Here is a 20,086-nt window from a genome sequence, read left to right on the forward strand (position 1 = left end):
TCAGATTAGAGTCAAGATTGATCATTCGATTTAAAACAAAAATTCCTGGAGGACTAAATGGCGATGAAGAACTTTATGTGCACCTTTGATTAATCCTAACCACCGTAGAGATAATTTGGTTGAAAATAAGTTATATGGTGGTCTAATATATAGAATGTATAAATGTCTCAAAATCAGGGCACTTAGTCCCTAAAAGATTAAATGGCGCTACACTATAAATGTCAAGCTTATTGACAATGAGAAATCACATACCATCACACTATGTTTGGATGTGGTAATACAATTGAGTGTATCTCACGTAGAGATCACGTGGCATTAGGTGTAAGAAGCGTAATCTATACACGCAGAGACACATACATGTATATGGACCGGCACCAGTAATTTAATGCAATCATGGATATGCCGTAGAAATGACATGAAATAAATGAAATAATCGTGAATGTAACTACCAGTACCATAATGCATCATAATAATGCAAGCATGATTTCCTGGTATAAAATGTGGAAACTAAGAAGGGACAAATGTTTGTAACCGTGAGCAAGATCGTAAGATTGAAACGCGTTGGTTAGTAATAAACCTGCTGTAGAATAACATCCTGGTGGAGTGCGAGTATAATTTCTGTTGGTGGATATATATATATATATATATATATATATATATATATATATATATATATATATATATATATATATATGAAGACGACTATTTCCTCCGAATTCGAAGAAAATTGCACAGACTACTCACGATGCTTCAATGATTTTATTCACACGAAGTCAGCAGCTCCCTACCGACGCGTTTCGCCACTTAAGGCTTGGTCACGGTAAATGTGATCAGTTACAAGCTTCTATTTACATCTTAAATCATTAACACAAAGAAAGGACTTTTCATGTTGGTTTACACAGACTAACTTATAGTCGCCATCTTGGAGTGTGTCTTAATGTCGTTTTTGCCACCAAAATATACACAAATTAAATTTGCAGCAGTTTCACAGTTTATACATATTTGCATTGCGTTTACTTCATATCGCCCAAGTGGGCAAATCAATTTAATTGATACACTGATAAATTTATCAATAATTCCTAACACTTGGAATTTTATGACGCCTGTTTGGGCATTTATAACAAAGTATACACACTATTAATAGTTGTGTTTCCACAAATCATACAGTCCAAAAGTTTATCGCCTGATCTGGCATAAATCATGCCCCAGTGGGCTCGTGTACCAAATCGCAATGCCTGAACTGATTCACTCCACAATTTACAAAAAGTCTTGCCCCAGTGGGCTGATCATGAGTGGCTCTCCTTGTCTCCAAAATAATGTTACGTTTGTCCTCCAGATCTTATTGCACGTTCCTGCATGAAAAAGATGTAATCATTTAAAATTCATGTATTCAACATATGTACATTTTAAAAACTAGAGAGAGATATCAGGACCTTATTGCATTTTCATAGGTGGACTGCCATTTCTTCACTACAATTCATACCATTTGGGTGTAGGGTCTCAAAGTCAATGATATATTTAGACTCGAGAATTCTCAGCTGTCGCAGCCTATCACCTCCCCTTACATTTTCTTTGACTGCATCAAGTACCACAAATTTCAACAAATTATCATTTTGGTTGTGGTGTGTCTTGTAATGTCGGGCAACCGGGTAAAGTTCGTTGTTATTTCTAATTGCCCGTTTGTGTTCTAATATCCTCATTTTTGCCCTGTGTTTGGTGCTTCCGATGTAAAATTTCCCACAGGGACAAATTAAACAATACACACAATGCTCGGTGTTACAGTCAAAGTTACCCATGATGGAAAAAGGCCTGGAGCTGTTGGGCATCTGGATTTTCTTACAGTTCGCACTTCCTTTACAAGCCTTGCACTTCATACAACACTGAAATCCTGCTTTGTTCCTGGCTGTGGTTTTCTTTTTTGACGAAACCATATTTATACTTAGCTCGTCTTTCAGTGATCTTCCCTTGCGAAAAGTAATCTGGGGGTTCTCTGTTATGTGTTTGCTTAAGAATTTATCGGTAGTTAGAATTGGCCAGTTTTTTGTCAATATCTTCCTCACCTGATATGCTTGCCCAGAGTAGGTGGTAATGAACCTTACTGTCCCCTCCTCCTCACTCAAATTTCTTTGTTTGGGTACAAGTAATTCCGTTCTTGCCATGCTATCAACTCTGACTATTGCTTGATTGATGGTTTTTGCAGGGTAACCTCTCTCCTTAAACCTGTCTATCATCACTTGTTTTTCTTTCTCTATAGTGGAGGTCAGAAATAACAAACTGTCCACGAGCCTGCACAGAAAAGATACAGCGGGGAACAGCTTGCTGTTTGCGACTAGTGCTCATCCTTACAGTCTCATCCAAAGTATACCTTTTGGAGAGCTGTTAAGAGCCAAACGCAATAGTAGTGATAGCTTCAACTTTGAGAAAGAAAAACAAGTGATGATAGACAGGTTTAAGGAGAGAGTTTACCCTGAAAAACCATCAATCAAGCAATAGTCAGAGTTGATAGCATGGCAAGAACGGAATTACTTGTACCCAAACAAAGAAATTTGAGTGAGGAGGAGGGGACAGTAAGGTTCATTACCACCTACTCTGGGCAAGCATATCAGGTGAGGAAGATATTGACAAAAAACTGGCCAATTCTAACTACCGATAAATTCTTAAGCAAACACATAACAGAGAACCCCCAGATTACTTTTCGCAAGGGAAGATCACTGAAAGACGAGCTAAGTATAAATATGGTTTCGTCAAAAAAGAAAACCACAGCCAGGAACAAAGCAGGATTTGAGTGTTGTATGAAGTGCAAGGCTTGTAAAGGAAGTGCGAACTGTAAGAAAATCCAGATGCCCAACAGCTCCAGGCCTTTTTCCATCATGGGTAACTTTGACTGTAACACCGAGTATTGTGTGTATTGTTTAATTTGTCCCTGTGGGAAATTTTACATCGGAAGCACCAAACACAGGGCAAAAATTAGGATATTAGAACACAAACGGGCAATTAGAAATAACAACGAACTTTACCCGGTTGCCCGACATTACAAGACACACCACAACCAAAATGATAATTTGTTGAAATTTGTGGTACTTGATGCAGTCAAAGAAAATGTAAGGGGAGGTGATAGGCTGCGACAGCTGAGAATTCTCGAGTCTAAATATATCATTGACTTTGAGACCCTACACCCAAATGGTATGAATTGTAGTGAAGAAATGGCAGTCCACCTATGAAAATGCAATAAGGTCCTGATATCTCTCTCTAGTTTTTAAAATGTACATATGTTGAATACATGAATTTTAAATGATTACATCTTTTTCATGCAGGAACGTGCAATAAGATCTGGAGGACAAACGTAACATTATTTTGGAGACAAGGAGAGCCACTCATGATCAGCCCACTGGGGCAAGACTTTTTGTAAATTGTGGAGTGAATCAGTTCAGGCATTGCGATTTGGTACACGAGCCCACTGGGGCATGATTTATGCCAGATCAGGCGATAAACTTTTGGACTGTATGATTTGTGGAAACACAACTATTAATAGTGTGTATACTTTGTTATAAATACCCAAACAGGCGTCATAAAATTCCAAGTGTTAGGAATTATTGATAAATTTATCAGTGTATCAATTAAATTGATTTGCCCACTTGGGCTATATGAAGTAAACGCAATGCAAATATGTATAAACTGTGAAACTGCGGCAAATTTAATTTGTGTATATTTTGGTGGCAAAAACGACATTAAGACACACTCCAAGATGGCGACTATAAGTTAGTCTGTGTAAACCAACATGAAAAGTCCTTTCTTTGTGTTAATGATTTAAGATGTAAATAGAAGCTTGTAACTGATCACATTTACCGTGACCAAGCCTTAAGTGGCGAAACGCGTCGGTAGGGAGCTGCTGACTTCGTGTGAATAAAATCATTGAAGCATCGTGAGTAGTCTGTGCAATTTTCTTCGAATTGGGAGGAAATAGTCGTCTTCATAAATAGGGTGGCCGGCACCCGCACAGACTCGCCGTAATCTGAGACTGGGAACAGCCGGGAATGGTTGTCGTACATATATATATATATATATATATATATATATATATATATATATAGGTGTGGCTCACTGGTTAGAGGCGGCAGACCCGGGAGCAGAAGTCGACCAGGGTTCAATTCCCGATGCGGCAGGGTCGTGGACTTGGGTCAGCGGACTCAATAATTCTCGCTTCGGTGCTTACTCTAATCAGGGGTTCCACTAGGCAACTCTGGGCATTAGCTTGCCTAATCTCCACAACGGCCCCATCAATTCCGGGGATGCCTGGCTCCACCTTGGGGACTCCCAGCAGGGACCATCCCACATGGAAAGCCAGGACGGGTTCCCCAGAGTTATACAGCGCCAGGAAACCTACGGACGGGTAGCAGTGCGCTTTACAAGCTCAAATACATTTACATTTACATATATATATATATACCACAAAAATCATACAAGGCTGAAAAAATTAAAAGGTACCCACAATTGTTACTGCAAAAAAAAAAATTTTATTAAAAAAATCATATAGAAAAGGGGATAGTTAAACAATACATTTAAGGTGCTTGTATGGTTACACAATAAATAACAATGAAGACACAAATTATAATGTAAATGAAAAAACAATGGCAAAGGACAAAATGTTAAAAAATCCTATTTCCTTTGCACTATTGGGCCTCCGAGACGATTGAGTCTTTTCTTTATTTCCATCATGCCGAGCAGTACTTAATTAAATACTGCTCCTGTCACTTCCTGACCACATTGATGGGTACTGGCAGTGTTGCATGCTTGATTGCCTTGGCAGGTAAGACAGAATATGCACATTTCTTTTCCTTATCCTTTTAATGGTTTAAGTTATCGTTTGGTATCCAATTGCTTAACATGTTTGTTTGTTCCAAATAGCGCTAAGCTTTGTATATTGCTAATTCTGAGGGTGCCAGATTCAAGATTGCCCCGGGTCCTCCGGAGGCATAGGGATTTAATCCTGTGTACCTGAATCTTTTACGGCTGGTGAGTTAAGTATTTCTTTATATCAGCATATGAAATGACTGAGTGGTAATCCTTGATTTCGCACTGATAATTTTTTATCTGTTGGTGATCAGGATTCCAGATTTTGCACCACAATTCCAGATCAGGATTCCAGATTTTGCACCACGATTCCAGTCGCCCCCATGTTCTGACTATGTCTGAATACGTTTGATTCAGATAGCACAAGTAGGTTTTTTATTGTTCTATGACGTTTGTGACTCCTGAGGGTGCCTTTCTGGACATTCACGGATTGTCCACTGGAGGTCAAGGTTCTTATTTGTATTCACAGTATTGGTAATATGCGTGACACTGGAGTTTTATTCTGGTTTTGATCATTTTGTTAAAATAAAGTTAGCTTTTTTTCTCTCTGTTTCTTGACCTATATGGTTGCTTAATAATTACCATGTTATTTATTAGTTTGAAGTACTTGACACTGGGCGTTCTTTTGTCTTGTGCTTTGCATTACATTGATTGAATCAGATTGCTTGGCTTTGGTACCCATTTAAAAAAAATCCATCCACCCACCCTCACCCTCACCCCTTCTCCTTTTTCTTCTTTTCCTAGATTGATTGCTCGACATTTGATGATTGTCCTGATGATGATCTTATAAAATATTTAAGTCGGAATGCCATTGACACTTGTCCTCAGCATATATTGATGAGGAAGCATTTATTGTAAGTGATTTGTTGGACCTGTTTTAACATTTTGTCCTCTGCCATTTTTTCGTTTACATTATAATTTGTGTAGTCATTATTATTTATTGTGTAACCGTGTAACCACCTTTTATGCATTGTTTAACTATCCCCTTTTCTGTATAATGATGTTTTCAGTAAAAGATGTTTTCTGCAGTAACAATTGTTTCTGTTTGATTATGGATACCTTTAAATTTTTTCAACCATGTATGATTTCTGTGGTTTTTAAATATATTTTTTAAATCTCTCTATATTTATGTATAATTGTGACAGTTTGTTGCGTTTTATGTTATTATTTCTTCAAACCATTGTAGTTGTTACAATATTAAAACTATATGTGGCACAATTTTGTGTTTCTGATTGTAAGATGTGTGGTAAGGTTTGTATGAGGAAAAACCAAACAATAATTCCTCCTGCTCAGAACAGGTGGTAATCATTATTAATCTTAATATAAATTGTTATGGTACAATTTTCCAATGATATTGTATTTTCATCCAGATTTTACAATGTACATTTTCTGCCTATATGTGTGAATATGTAATATTTTTTCAATATTTTTAATAACGATTCTAATTCATATTGTTCTTCATTTACTGGGATCAAGAATTACATATTAATAAGCACATTGTTTGAAAATTACTTTTCTGCTGTTGCCAAGACATCATTATAGAAGACCATTTAACATCAGTGTCCTTACAAATAATTATGTAATTAAGTTAAAAAATGTTATGTATGATTCCAAAAAGATAGATTAATCTTATCAAGAACTCAACAATCGATGAAAAACAAATTACACATATGATACACTCCATAAAATATTTATAAAACCTAAATTACAAAGTTATATACAATCTTCTTATGTCAATCATTTTAACCATCATGATTTCACCTCCCATACTTCTTTTATTATATGCATTTTTATGACAAAATGTTTTTACATTGGCTATAATGATGAAACCAAACTCAATATGTCACAGCTACTAGTCCTAAAGGATTCTTTTCTTTTTTATTTCCTGCCCTGTGATATTGGGAGACAGGTCAGAACTATTTCAAAGCCTGATAGGTGATAAATGTTGGGAGGTTTCTTCTAAGCTTCCATTGAGGTGAGTTTTACGGCTTTCAGTGTTGGATGATGTAGTTAAATTTGATATGTGTACATGTTAGGCAGTTCCTTTTCGTACCACTCTTGTGTACCTTTCTATAGCTAACAACATAGTAACTTGCCCTCCTGAAATCTGCGCAGTAAAGTTGTTTATTCCATCTGTCATGCAGTACTTCAATTTGCTCTAGCCCCTGACATGTCAGCCACCATATGTTGGCATTGCTGACATCTAATATCTCTAGGCCTCTATAAGTGTTCTTTTATTGCTAGCCTAATTTCATTTTGTTGCAAATTTATGTTTACTTAAATTGTCATTAATATCGGTCAAACGCTCACCAATAACTACTCTGGCTTCTGTAGATGCCCTTGCATTCATAATCAAAATAGGCATATCTTCCTGTATGGATTTTAACTGCTGTGATATTTTTCCTATTGTCACTAAACTTTCGGACTTTAGTTCCATAGTAGCATCCTCAGCTCTTGCAGTTACATATTCTTGTGTGCATTAGGTATCCAACTCAGCTCTTGTCTCTGAATCGGAACGGGTATTGTTACTGAAGTCATTTATGCAGCCTTCTTATAGCCTCAGCAATCCAACACGTTGCATGCCTTTCAATATTTGTTCTTGTGTTAATGATTGCAGCTGAAGCACAGGGGTCAGCTATGTTTATATCAATATTTGAACAGGTGCCCTGGGTCAAAGTGAAATTAGCCACTGTGGTTCTTGTAGATGTTCTTCCAGGCCCACTTGTTTGAGGTCTATCTGTTGATTAGTACGTAGATATAGAGATGGATGAGAAAACAGTTGTAGGAGTTGAAATACTCCAAATGTTGATTGTATTTGAAAAATTGGTTGAGATTGTGATTGTTGCCGTCGCTGGTATATTTCTCTTTTGTCTGCATTTTATTTCAGGTTGGGTTGCCTGCTGGTTGAGGGCAAATCTGGGTCACACTGGGCAGTATCTACTGCAGGTAAACTACAGATATGCTTCTTATTACTCAATTGTAAGTACATACATTACATATTATTCTCATCAACACACTTCCATTACATTTTTTACAAATTTAACTACTCATATTATTTGGTCAATTTATATGCAACCGCAGGTGTAAATATACAGCTTGTTGTGTAAACTCTTAGCGGCATAGCATATAAGCTTATGAATTATGTTTCTTTAAAAACATCAATATCCGAGTATTGTCTATTATTTTATATAAACATGCATAAATAGAGCTATAGTTGTAATCACTTACCACTTTCTTCAACACCTCCAGCTTCCATTCCGCCTTCAAGTCCCTGAATATTGGATATGTTGATTATACTTCTCACAGTCCCCACCCACAATGTTAGCTTTAGTATAAGAGCTGAATCTCTTCCAGCTGCCTAGATGTCACACCTGTATTTTGATAATAGCTCACTCATACTACTTTTGAATTTGTTTAATCTTTTTTTACAGTCCTCACTGATGCATGGATGTGAAGATTTAAATTCGTATTACTTCATATTCCATTAGGTGTGCTTCCTTTTTTATGGCCACCTCTGCCAGAGCAATTAACTCATTACCACTAAATTTATATTTTCTAAGTCTATCTTTAGCCATCATGTCCACTAATAATAAAGAAAAGGATTGCTGGTTGCTAAGTTTTAAGGATTGAAAACAATTTCAAATTAAAAAAGGCTGCAAAGCCAAACCTAGAATCAGAAGGGAAAAAAACAAATGGTGAATTTTTGTCGGCTTGTAGCAATCTGAATATTTTAAGATAAGTCGGCACAAAGAGCTTGAAAAAAGTTAGAATGGATAAACATTTTTCTTATTTGAAAATGTTATATATGTTGCCTCCTTTACTTTGGTGTTTTTAGTGGACTACTGTTAAACCCGGAACCAGATAGTGAAGATGATGTGTTACTGCAAAAATAGCATTCTGTAAGAACAGACCCGTAAACTGTATTGCATGTAAATTGACAAATATGTACATGTTATATTTGTTAGCACATATATCATGTTACATAATGATAGACTCTGGAAATAGTATAATAGGTAAGTTGAAATACAAAAATACATTATATTTGAAACTATAAGCCAAACAGGATACCTGTGTTGACCCACTGGCCACCTAATAGCAGGATCCTTGCACCAAATAAGATAACATAAGGCAGACCAACAAGCAAAAGGCAAATAAGGTAGGCAACACGTCATTTGGGATTGGGTAGGAACTGGAGGGAACCAACAATAGGGAATGAATGAGAATCAATCAACTTGAACCAGACTATTTCCACCAATGTTTTCATTACATGGGGCAATGTCTCTTGTTATAACAACCCAGGTGTTAAAGGTATATCATCAATCTCCTTCATTTCAGTTTCTTCTGACTTGAGCAACACAGGGACTCCATGCTGTTATGCCTCGCCAAATAGAAACTGCAAGTCACAGACCCCACTCAGTTGCCATGAGCAGCAGCATCCCACATGCCCCCTAGAAACACTGTTCACAAATGCAAGAGTTTACAAAAGGAGACACACTTACCTGAAGGTGACACTCCAACTTCTTGACATCACTTTTCTTTGAACAGTGGATAAAATAAGAGGATTCCAATTGGTATGTATTGGTTATAAAGATCTGGGACATCTAGTGATTGGAGGACAAAAAAACACACTCCCAGTAACAGGATGTATAATGGTATTTTGTGGGTCTTGTAAGTTCAAAATGGAGGTAATCTGTTTCCTGGGTCATTGGAATAGATGTCAGCACTGGTTTCCTATAAAAGGGCTTGAAGTGTGATCCCCCATCTGTCTCAGCATTCGAGGATCCACCTTAGTTGCGTGTTTTTTGCTGACTGCACCTTATTTCCTATTTCTGCTATCCGTATTCTGGTAAGAATTCTTGATTTAGGATTTTTGTTAGTCTATTCTTCTGAGTTCTTCTGTTAGGATTGTATTTGTTTCTTTTTTCTTTTTTTGTTGGTGCATATTTTTAGAAGTTTTTTTTCTGCAACCCTTTTGCCGTTTTCTCTCTTAGGTGCCTCTGCCAACTTGAAGAACTTTCTCAATGCCTTGCTTGGTGTCACTTGACCTTCCTCTCAGTGAATCAAGAGGACAGTGGAGAGACTACTGAGGAAGGGTGCGCATAAAATCTCTTTTTCAAGAAGAAGGTGGTAAAGAAAACGTGATAATTAACACATGCTGATATTGAAAAGCTCAGTCCATAGAGCATCCAGGAGCCTCAGAATCATCCACTAGATCATCTATAGTGAGTGGCCATTCTCCAGTTGGCAGGAATTTTTGCAAGAAGAAATGGCCCTTCGGGGTGGCAGACATAGAATTCTCAGAAATGCTTGCCATATGCCTGTCCTCTAGCAACAGGCAAACTTGTTTCTCATGAGCTGGAGATGCCACAGCATCAATAAAGATTGCCTCCTCTGAAGAAAAGGTCTTCTTAGAGGACCCAACTTGCATCAATGTTATCTGTTCTCAAATCTTCCAGAAGTTTGAGGACACTGGGCGTATCTCAACAACAATGAGACACCCCTCTTTTCTCTATCATTGGATCTGTGCCTCAAACAAGCGTGCGCTCCATCAGTCAGTTACTATAGCAGTTCCAGTTTGAGGAGGAGTTGGGGTTTAAAGTTGATTAACATGGTTCAAAATCAATGCCCATTCCTAATTGGCCATTAAACATCCAGGAGGAGTGTGAACTCACTATTCTACACTCCTTCTACAAGAGAAGCCAGTGGATCTGATTGGACATGAGCTATTTCTTGTTCTCAGAACAAACATGGTGTTGAGGTATTCAGTAGAATAAATATATGGTTGTTGAAGTGGGTATGCGAACCACATGATATTAACAAATGTTTTTCCAATTACAGTTATCAACTATTGCACGAATCAAAACCATTGAAGAATACTGTATAATATTAAAGGCAGCTCTTTGAGCAAACAGTACATAACAATTCAGACTGTGGTTTCGCATTTTCCCCATCAAATGTAATTATATTGCAGGTCAGGAGAAGTATTGAGTTTCTTCCAGAATGCACAGTGGGAAATACCAATCTATGTGATCGACTCAATTTCTTTCTTATTTTTTAATAAGAAGCCCCTTTTAGAATTATAATTCACAATCGTACTCTAAAAACCATTATATATACAACATATACACCATGTCAGAATCATACACCTATTGTCCTAATTCACACAACCGTCCATACTCACATGATACATACATACACAAAAATGCTCACCCCGGGAATATTTTATTAGACCCTATTTATGGTGCGGCACTACAGTTTTCTCACATAGAGCAAAAGGATTTTTCAACCAAATAGGACAATAGATTGGCCTAGGAAATAAAAAAGGTCTATGTCTTTCGAATCTCCCTCAATGTGGGGATTCTCCTCAGGACCAGAGGTTTTTTCTGAAAGATAAAAGTAACAACACTTTCTTACTCTCTATACAATTGAGCAATGTCCCAAGACTGTCCAGTCACTCAACATTCTCTCCTTACCTTTCTAATCTTTGAAGAGTCCCAAATCTGAAAATACAAAAATTGACGAATACTGTGGTCAAAACAGCTTTTGAGTTTAGTCTATAGACGAGGGAGCCAAATCAATAGGAAGATGCTTACTTGATTGAGGTAAAGGGGTGGTCACACTTCAAAAATGGTGCTGTGTCAATAATCTTTTCATTCTTGTCTTTCTGTTTTTGTTGTATATCTACGGAGCAATATATTCTGTCAGAAAAGCCTCTAGGGCAGGCAGGTGTTAACGCTATTGTTCGAAGTCAACTAATTCCAGTGTATGATTTAACTTGTACAATTGTCGTAGTCTCTCATTCTCTGTCTTCGAGAACGCACTCGAATAAGCTGGCGACAATCCGACCCTGCGGCGAAAAAAGTGTTCATCAGTGCTATTATCAGTGTATGCACGTAACTGATATTGCTCTAAGTATATTGTAGAAATAATTTAAATTTGTTTATTTTTTGTGGAGGACAAGCTTAGCACTACAACTTGAACCTTGCAACACGTTCGTGGTAACGCGATTGCTCTGTGGTAACAACTCACTGTCTGTCTGCATTGTGGTAAATACAGGAACCAGACACTTTTCGGTCATTTAATTAAGCAAAGGGTTGCTTCGTAAATAGAACGCGGGTTTGTGGACCAGCTCGCGCAAGTTCGTGTTGGTGAAGCCGGGGATTCTGCTCTTTACTCCCTGTGAACTGTCACCTCTCGCGGCCCCCGCTCCGCGGGCGCCGCTCGTGTGGTGCTGCTGTTGCTCTGGTGGGAAAGTGCACGGAACTGGGACTGGAGGAGATGCATACCGGCAAAAGGATCATCGAGGGACTGCGAGGACCAGCCTGCAGTGCGGCGTGTAATCAGCCGCAGCTGGTCCTCTTCCCGCCGCCGCTCATCGCTATTTAGGCTCAACCCCCATCCGCGCACGCGGAACGCGCGCGGACATGCGCCGGGCAAAGCCCGGGCCAAGGGCGGGCCCGTTTTAAGCCCGTTTAGAGACCGTGTGAGGCTGGGCTGGGTCCCCCCTCTAACATCCCAGCTCGAGTGAACTGCACATATGTGTATTTCTGATTTTATTGCAATTTAAATTCTGCATTAGTGACAGTGGACTTTTTGTTTATTTTTTGTTTGTTCTCATTATGTGTACACGCGGGAGTAGAAGTAAAACGGTTGCAGGGGGAGCTTCTCTAACGGGCACACTTGACAATTTTATTATAAGGGCAAACACATTTATAGACCAAGGGATTACCCTAATGGAGCGCAGAGTGTCCCAAGATCTAGCTTTGGCAAAAAGATCGTCTTTGGGCCATTTTGCCTCAGCTAAAACCCCTGAACAGTCTAGGGATGTGGGTCAAATAGACACTCACGCTGAACGATACAGCCTTCCCAATACGGTGGATCTGTCAGCGTCTCACTTATTATTTGATTTAAATTAGTTTGTAACTAGAAAAAACCCCGGACTTAGTTGTTAACACCATTCAGGACGACATAAGCTCTAGTCAGTTGAGGCGAAGGAGGGAGGGGGCCATCCCTAAAATACCTAAGTTAAAAAAATCTAGGGGCAGGGGTGACCCACTCAAAAAGAATAGGGGGGATCCTGTCCAAACCTTACAGGCGGAACATGACCAATTACGCGCTGTTGCCCCAAAGGAGGGCATTAGTTCTGTAAACGCAGAGGCTTCAACCAGTCTGGCTGAGAAAAGCATTAATGGTGATGAGGCTGATAGTATACTCCTATTAAAAATAGAGGAGCTTTTTAAAATTTACCTCTCCCTGATTGAGACAAGATTATCTCACATTGAAAAACAGATAGCCCATTTGTGTGCTCTGCCTAACAACACAAAACCCCAGGTGGCACCAAAAGTAGGGGGTAATAAACCAAGTAATACTAAACCTGCAGGCCCAGTAGTTAAAAATTCGCTAGCCCAGTCGTTAGCACTAAACTAAAGACTGCACCTGCCCCAGAGAAGATAGTTGTAGACAAATCTAAAGTTTGTGCCACCCCCTTGCTAAAGGGGATTATTCCACCTAGGGCGCATACCTTGCTACCCAAAGAGATTAGGAACAAGGGTGCATTTGATAGGAGACGAGCTGTGAATCTGCCCCCAGAGGCAAGCCCCTATGTGGTGGTCATGACTGGGGTTCCGGAATTGGCTGATGCCGCAGAGGAAGCTAGCTGGTCTCTAAAAAATAAGGTCCAACATTGGCTTAATTTAAATCGGCCATTACCTCCCCACTGGTCGAGTAAGATCCTGATGGTGCGTAGGGTGCCGTGGGTGGGACACGAGAGGAAAACTGTTCAGGGCGATTGCGTCCTAATTAACTTCGAGGATCCTCACGAGGCCGAACACATATGCTCATGGAATACGCAAGATAGGCATGAGGGAATTGAAACTAAACGACTCTCCTTCTTCTACCCCCGAGGACTCGCCCTACCCGTGACTGTAATTATGATGGGAACTGGTACAGAGTAGGGCAGCGAGAGTGGGGGGGAGATCGTGGGGTGTGGGGGGGCAGCCCATCAGGGACCCAGTTTATGGGGATAATTGGGGTGGATTTCCGACTACTATTCGGTTTAGCTGCCTGGATATGGTTGATTGACGGTTACCAATTACTAGTCTTTCAAAAAGAAAAAGAGTGCGTACTACTAAGCCTTATAAAAGAGCCAGCGGGTCTGTTCACGCTTGCCCAAATGTTTCAATTGCTCAAATGGATAAAGATAAATCTGTAGCCTCTACCACCCCTGGCCCAATACCAACAGGGTTAGATAGCACTGTTGATTTAGTGACCAACTTCACTAGAGATATTGACGAGAATATTTTGACCAGTCTCAATTACCCAGGTGCACTAGAAGGGGGTATGGGAGACACAGTAGGAGAGAGTATAGAAACTATAGCTCTGATAGATGTAAATTCATCAGTAGCAGTAGATGTTCCACTAGCTGAGCATAGGGGTAGGCTGACTTTGTCATCTTGGAATATAGCGGGCCTGTCTAGTAAAGTAAAGGATCCCAATTTCCTAGCATTCATTGATAAATTTGATGTAATTTGCCTTCAGGAATGCTGGGAACAGTCTGAGATTCATCTAAATGGTTATCGTACCTTCTTTTCCCCAGCGCAGCAGACTAGTAGGGGTAGGTGTTCAGGTGGGCTATGTACTTTTATATCTAATACTGCCAACCTGTCAGTTAAATGGTTACCTAGTAAGGGGAATAACCATTATTATCAGGCACTTACACTTAAGGTGGGAGGTAACCAGCATATCACATTGATTAACTTCTACAACAACATTCCTGGGGATGATCGAAAAAGGGTTAAAGGGTTTTAGATGAACTAAAAGAAGATCTATGTAGGGAAACTGGTCTAGAGCAAGAGGGAAGGTGTGCTATAGTGACAGGAGACTTTAATTGTCATCTCTGCCCCCACGGTAACTTAGACATATGTGGTATGGTCAACCTTAAGGGAGATCCCTCCTCTCATTTTGAGCATTCTACGTTGGGGAATCTACTGAATAATTTATTATTCGAGCAAGACTTAGGCTTTGTTAACGAGCTTTGTATCCCCCAGGTTAAGTTTCAACCAACTTTCAATGGGAGGGGATCAAAGTCGGTGATTGACTATACCCTGGTCACTACTAGTTATCATTGCAATGCCCTATCGTTTAAAACAGAGGACATTGCTCTTAGTGATCATTTTCCTATCAGTTCAACTTTTAGTAGGGGGTTGAGCTGTGGTCAAGCACCTAATGTAGTAGAAAACCTATATAGCCATGGGATTTATTTGAATAGAACTAATGGCTATTCAATAAAATGGAGTACGGTTGATCCTATAGGGTTTCTTCAAAGTCTGGTAGCAGACCATTTCTCTGACTTCATGATTTGTCTTGGGGAAAACCTAAATCCACACAAGGTTACTGCAGCATTCCAAAAAATTACCCTACAGATCAGTAGTAAACTAATTGGGACTACACGGGGGGGGGATAACCTTAAGGTCGAGGGCTGGTTTAACTCCGATTTCAGTAAGGCGCACTCTCATTTAAAGAAAACCTTGAAGATAGTGCCCAGAAACCCCCTAGAAATAAAGTCTGCAAGAGCAACTTATAAATTTGCTCTGCGGAAACGAAAAAATGAACTGAAAGAGGCCGCTTGGGGAGCCTTGATTAAGGCGTGCTCATTAAGAGATAACACTGCTTTCTGGAGAGCAGTAAATGCTCCCTTTTTTGTAGAAAGGAAATGTGATGTGATGGAGACTGCCATTGAGGAGACTGTCTGGGTTAATCATTTTCTGAGCTTTACAAGAAAGATGATTCGGTCAGTTTGGGCAGCATTAGTACTGTTCAGCTTGTAACCTTAGAGTCTGTCTCCCAAGATTCTTTCCCATTGGATATAGTTTTTTCTTTATCAGAGGTGGAACTGGCCATCATAGAAAGTTCTAACTGCAAAGCCCCAGGTCCAGATGGTATTCCTATTGATATCTATAAGGCTAATATCGCTCTATGGGCACCGCTCCTGACAAATGTGTTAAATAGTTATAACAAAAGTGGATTCCCTTCCACCTGGCAGGATGCGATAGTTGTGCCAATATTTAAGTGCCAATATTTAAAAAGGGCGATCAAAACGATCCAAAATGTTACCGCCCTATTTCATTGCTTGACTCCCTAATGAAAATAGCAGGTCGAGTCATTTTAAACAGACTACAGGTATGGGCCAAGGACGAAGGCATTTTATCTAAATTTCAATATGGGTTCAAGTCTGGTCTGGGTACTATCGAACAAGGACTTAATCTGGCAATGCTGATAGGAAAATATAGGACGGCCAAAAAGGGAAACTTATTTATGACATTCGTTGATCTCAGTTCATAAGTGCTGTATCTAACAGCCTGATTCATGAAGCGAAATAGCGCCCGCAATGGCTGCGAAAACGCAATTGCGGGTGCAAAACACGGAATCGGCATTCAAGTACGAAATAGCGAAATCGCTAAAAAATAATAGCGAGCGGAATAGCGATTACGCTGTAAAAGTCGCAGACTCCGGGAAGTCGAGCATTAGCGATAATGAAATAGCGACCAACCACGGAATCTGCGAATTGAATAGCGAAACGCAATATTGTCTCAATCGGCATTCATGAAAGAAATACATTAGCGAAAAATCGCTAAATCGCACATTAGCGCGGCGCAATTTAAGGACAACTCAAAGCAGGTGGTAACCATAAAAGCCATGATTAACCAAAATTTGAAAAACTGTTAGCCAATCACCAACAGGTCCAGGCCTGACCAATCACACATAAGGACATTCAGCAGCAGCAATAGGCGTTCCACAATGCCTGGGATGTACATGGTGGTGAGGCGGCGAAGGCTACAGCGAGCAGCACGGAGGAGACGCATGAGGCAGGCACGGATTTACCGGCAGCGGGTCACCTTGCTGGGGCAAACCAGAGAACAGATTTATGCTAAATACAGGCTGAATGGGGAAATGATCACCTGGCTGATACAAGAACTCGACCCCATCATGCAGCACCCAACAAGGCGAAACAATTCTGTGCCCACACATGTGCAGGTATTGTGCAGCCTGCACCTCCTGGCATCCGGCAGTTTCCAGGGCATAGTAGCCGCTGCTGGGGGGATTTCCCAGCCCACCATGTCACGCTGCCTCCACACTTTTGTTGACGCCATGCTCACCCAGCTCCACCGGCACATCACATTTCCCACGAGCCAACAGGATTTGGACCTCACAAAACTACAATTTTATAATGTTGCCCATTTTCCCCATGTCCTTGGCTGCATAGACTGTACCCACGTCGCCATCTGCCCACCAGCTGCCACGGAGTATATGTACCGCAACAGGAAGTCGTACCACTCCCTCAACATACAGATGGTCTGCAATGCCAAGACCATCATCACTGACATTGTGGCCCAGTACCCAGGGAGTACCCATGACTCCTTTATCTTCAGGCACAGCGGACTCCACACACGACTGATCAGGGGAGAGTTTGGGGAAGGACACCTACTTGGTAAGTACACTTTGTCGACAATGTCACATTGCTATGAAGTAACTGCGCTGCACAGGCAATCAACATCTGCTCCTCTCATTCAGGTGACAGTGGCTACGCCCTACGGGAATACCTCCTGACCCCTTACCTCAACCCTGCCACACCTCAGCAACGCCGCTACAATGTTGCGCACATCCGGACAAGGAACTGTATTGAAAGGACATTTGGCCTGCTCAAGAGCAGGTTCCGTATACTGCACAAGACAGGTGGGGCCATGTATTACAGTCCTGCAGCGTGCTGCCGCATTGTGGCTGTCTGTGCAATGCTTCATAACATTGCAACCAAGCGCCGGATACCAGTTGACATCTCAGGCAGTGAATCTGAGGGGGACGACCGGCCACAAGCACATGCGCACCATGCACGCGGGGAGAACCCAGCTGAAGGCCACAGACGTCGCAACCACATCACAGCTAACAATTTCTAGCCCACCCCCTTCCCCCACCCCACATATCACAATTGCATGCAAACTGTAATGATTACACAAGGCGTATGTGTGCACCAAAATAAATGTATTTGTTTGAATCACAAAAAAATAAATGGGTCTTCGTAACAACTATATACAAAAAGCAGTATTCATGCATACTGCATGAGACGCTCCATGGCAGGCTTAAGTTCAGCCTGCGCCTGTGTCCCTGACACAATGTCATTGGCGCCTCCGGCGCACAATTCCCAGGCGCCTGGGAGCCTCTTCCTCTTCCTGGGCAGCTGGAGGTGGGGCAGCCCTTGCGCTGCGCCTAGGTGGGGGGGCCTGCGTGGCAGAGTGGCTGCTGACACTAGAGGCACCCTCACTAGCATCATCACCCCCCACAATTGCCGGAATCACAGGTGCGTGCAGTGCGGTGACCGCGGTTGTCAAATGCTCCAGCACCCGGGTAATATCCTCGCAGCACTGGACGAGTTGGTGCTGCTGGGTTAAGGAGCGGCGCGCAAGCAGGGTGGTGGCATTTGCCGAGGCATAATTGGAGCGGCTGTAGGTGGACAGCCGGCTCAGCAACTGGTGGTGGCGCCTGCTAGCAACACTTCGGTGCTTCACCAGCGCTGCAGTGTTGTGTTCCATAGCCGTCGTCATGCGGTCAATGGCCGCCGTCATGCGGTCCACCCTCTCGCCCACTCCCGCCACATTGCGGCCGATCTTCTGCAGCTGGAGCTGGATGGCTCCTTGCTGCTGCGACTGGCGCTGGTGTAAACGCAGCATGCGCCGCTCCACACTCATGCATGCGTGGAAGTGGCCATTGCCCCTCCTGGTGGTCGGCCGCTGTGTAGCGGATGTGGCTGGCCCAGATGGTGGTGGACGAGCTGCAGGTCTTGCAGCAGCTGGTGTTGCAGGTGCGGCAGGTGTGGTGGGTGGCCTGGCCTTGGCAGCCGGTGGGCCTGAGGCGGATGCAGCAGGCAAGGTGGGTGGCCTGGCCTTGGCAGCCGGTGGGCCTGAGGCGGATGCAGCAGGCAAGGTGGGTGGCCTGGCCTTGGCAGCCGGTGGGCCTGAGGCGGATGCAGCAGGCAAGGTGGGTGGCCTGGCTGCTGGTGTTGGCGCTGGCGCAGGGGCTGGTGGCTGGGTAGCAGGTAGGGATTCCTCCTCCTGGGCCTCCTCGTCGATCAGCAGCCTCTCACTGTCGCTGCTATCTCCTGCACCTGTGAGGGTAAGTGGATACTCATTAGGTGCATGTGACTGTCAGACGTGCAGATGTTACATGCATGCTGGGTGTCATTCCCTGGGTGGCTGTGTATTTGCGCACTTTGGAACCTTTCGGGCCGCATTGTGGTAGTACTACATTGTGGACATACTACGTCTCCCACAATGCTTCAGGGCATTTCCTGATGCACGGCATGACTAAGGGCCAATGAGTGAGCCTATTTGGTCATGGGCGGTCATAGGGACAGGGTCGCAGTCGCATGCCACTTACCTTGGGTGTCTTGGGTGGGGCGGGAGGAGTCCAGAGGGGTGACGCCAACACACGCCTCCCTCTCCAACGTGTCCTTTACCCGGTCCTCCAGGGGGGTGTTGGGTGGGACAGTCGGGCCACCACCTCCGGTGCCTGATGCCTCACCAAGGCGCTCCGCAACCCTCTCCTTGGCACGCCCTCGGAGGTCGTACCACCGCTTTTTTAATTCCTCCAGGGACCTGTCCGCAACTCCCACAGAGTTCACGCTTGCGGCAATCCCCACCCAGATCCTCCTCTTCTCCTGCTCTGGGACCCTCCGGGAGTTTGCACCAAACAGCTGGTCTTGGTTGGCCACCACACCCTCTATGAGGTTCTCCAGCTCCTGTTCTGAAAATTTCAATTTGCGCTTTCGGCCAGCGCTGTTGCTGGGTCCGGGCTGCGGGTCGTCTGACATAGCGGTCGCTATTTCGGCGGGGTCGGGATGCGCAAACGGCGGGTTGGTGGCAGCTTTCCGTCGTGGACAGTCGACTGATAGCGTCACTGTGGTGTTTGGGGGTGGGATTTGGCTGCTTCCTGGTTGTGATGTCATCACGGTGCTCGGAATGCGTCTTCCCGTTTTCCTGATCCCGCGAGAATGCGACTCGCAATCCCGTGCAATCGGGATTGCGAGCGCAATCTCGTGCGATCGGGATTGCGAGTCGCAATCCCGATCGCAGGTAGCCGGAAATAGCGATTATTCTGCGTTTTTTGTGGGTCGCTAACGGCTTTAGCGCCCGCATGCGAGTCGCTATTTTTTCTCCGAAAAGTACATGAATGCCGTTTTGCGTTT

The 20,086-nt window shown here is 42.6% G+C and overlaps 1 long non-coding RNA gene across 1 annotated transcript; it reads left to right on the forward strand.

Annotated features, from left to right (window-relative positions):
• The first annotated feature begins 5,654 nt into the window (after positions 1 to 5,654).
• LOC144767359 (uncharacterized) lies at positions 5,655 to 7,799 on the forward strand. The gene is made up of 3 exons (XR_013598162.1): positions 5,655 to 5,705; positions 6,761 to 6,826; positions 7,739 to 7,799. It is a non-coding gene; the product is annotated as an uncharacterized LOC144767359 (long non-coding RNA).
• Positions 7,800 to 20,086: the final 12,287 nt, after the last annotated feature.

Source organism: Lissotriton helveticus, chromosome 7 (genome assembly GCF_964261635.1).
Source record: "Lissotriton helveticus chromosome 7, aLisHel1.1, whole genome shotgun sequence".
In the NCBI taxonomy this organism is placed as follows: domain Eukaryota; kingdom Metazoa; phylum Chordata; class Amphibia; order Caudata; family Salamandridae; genus Lissotriton; species Lissotriton helveticus.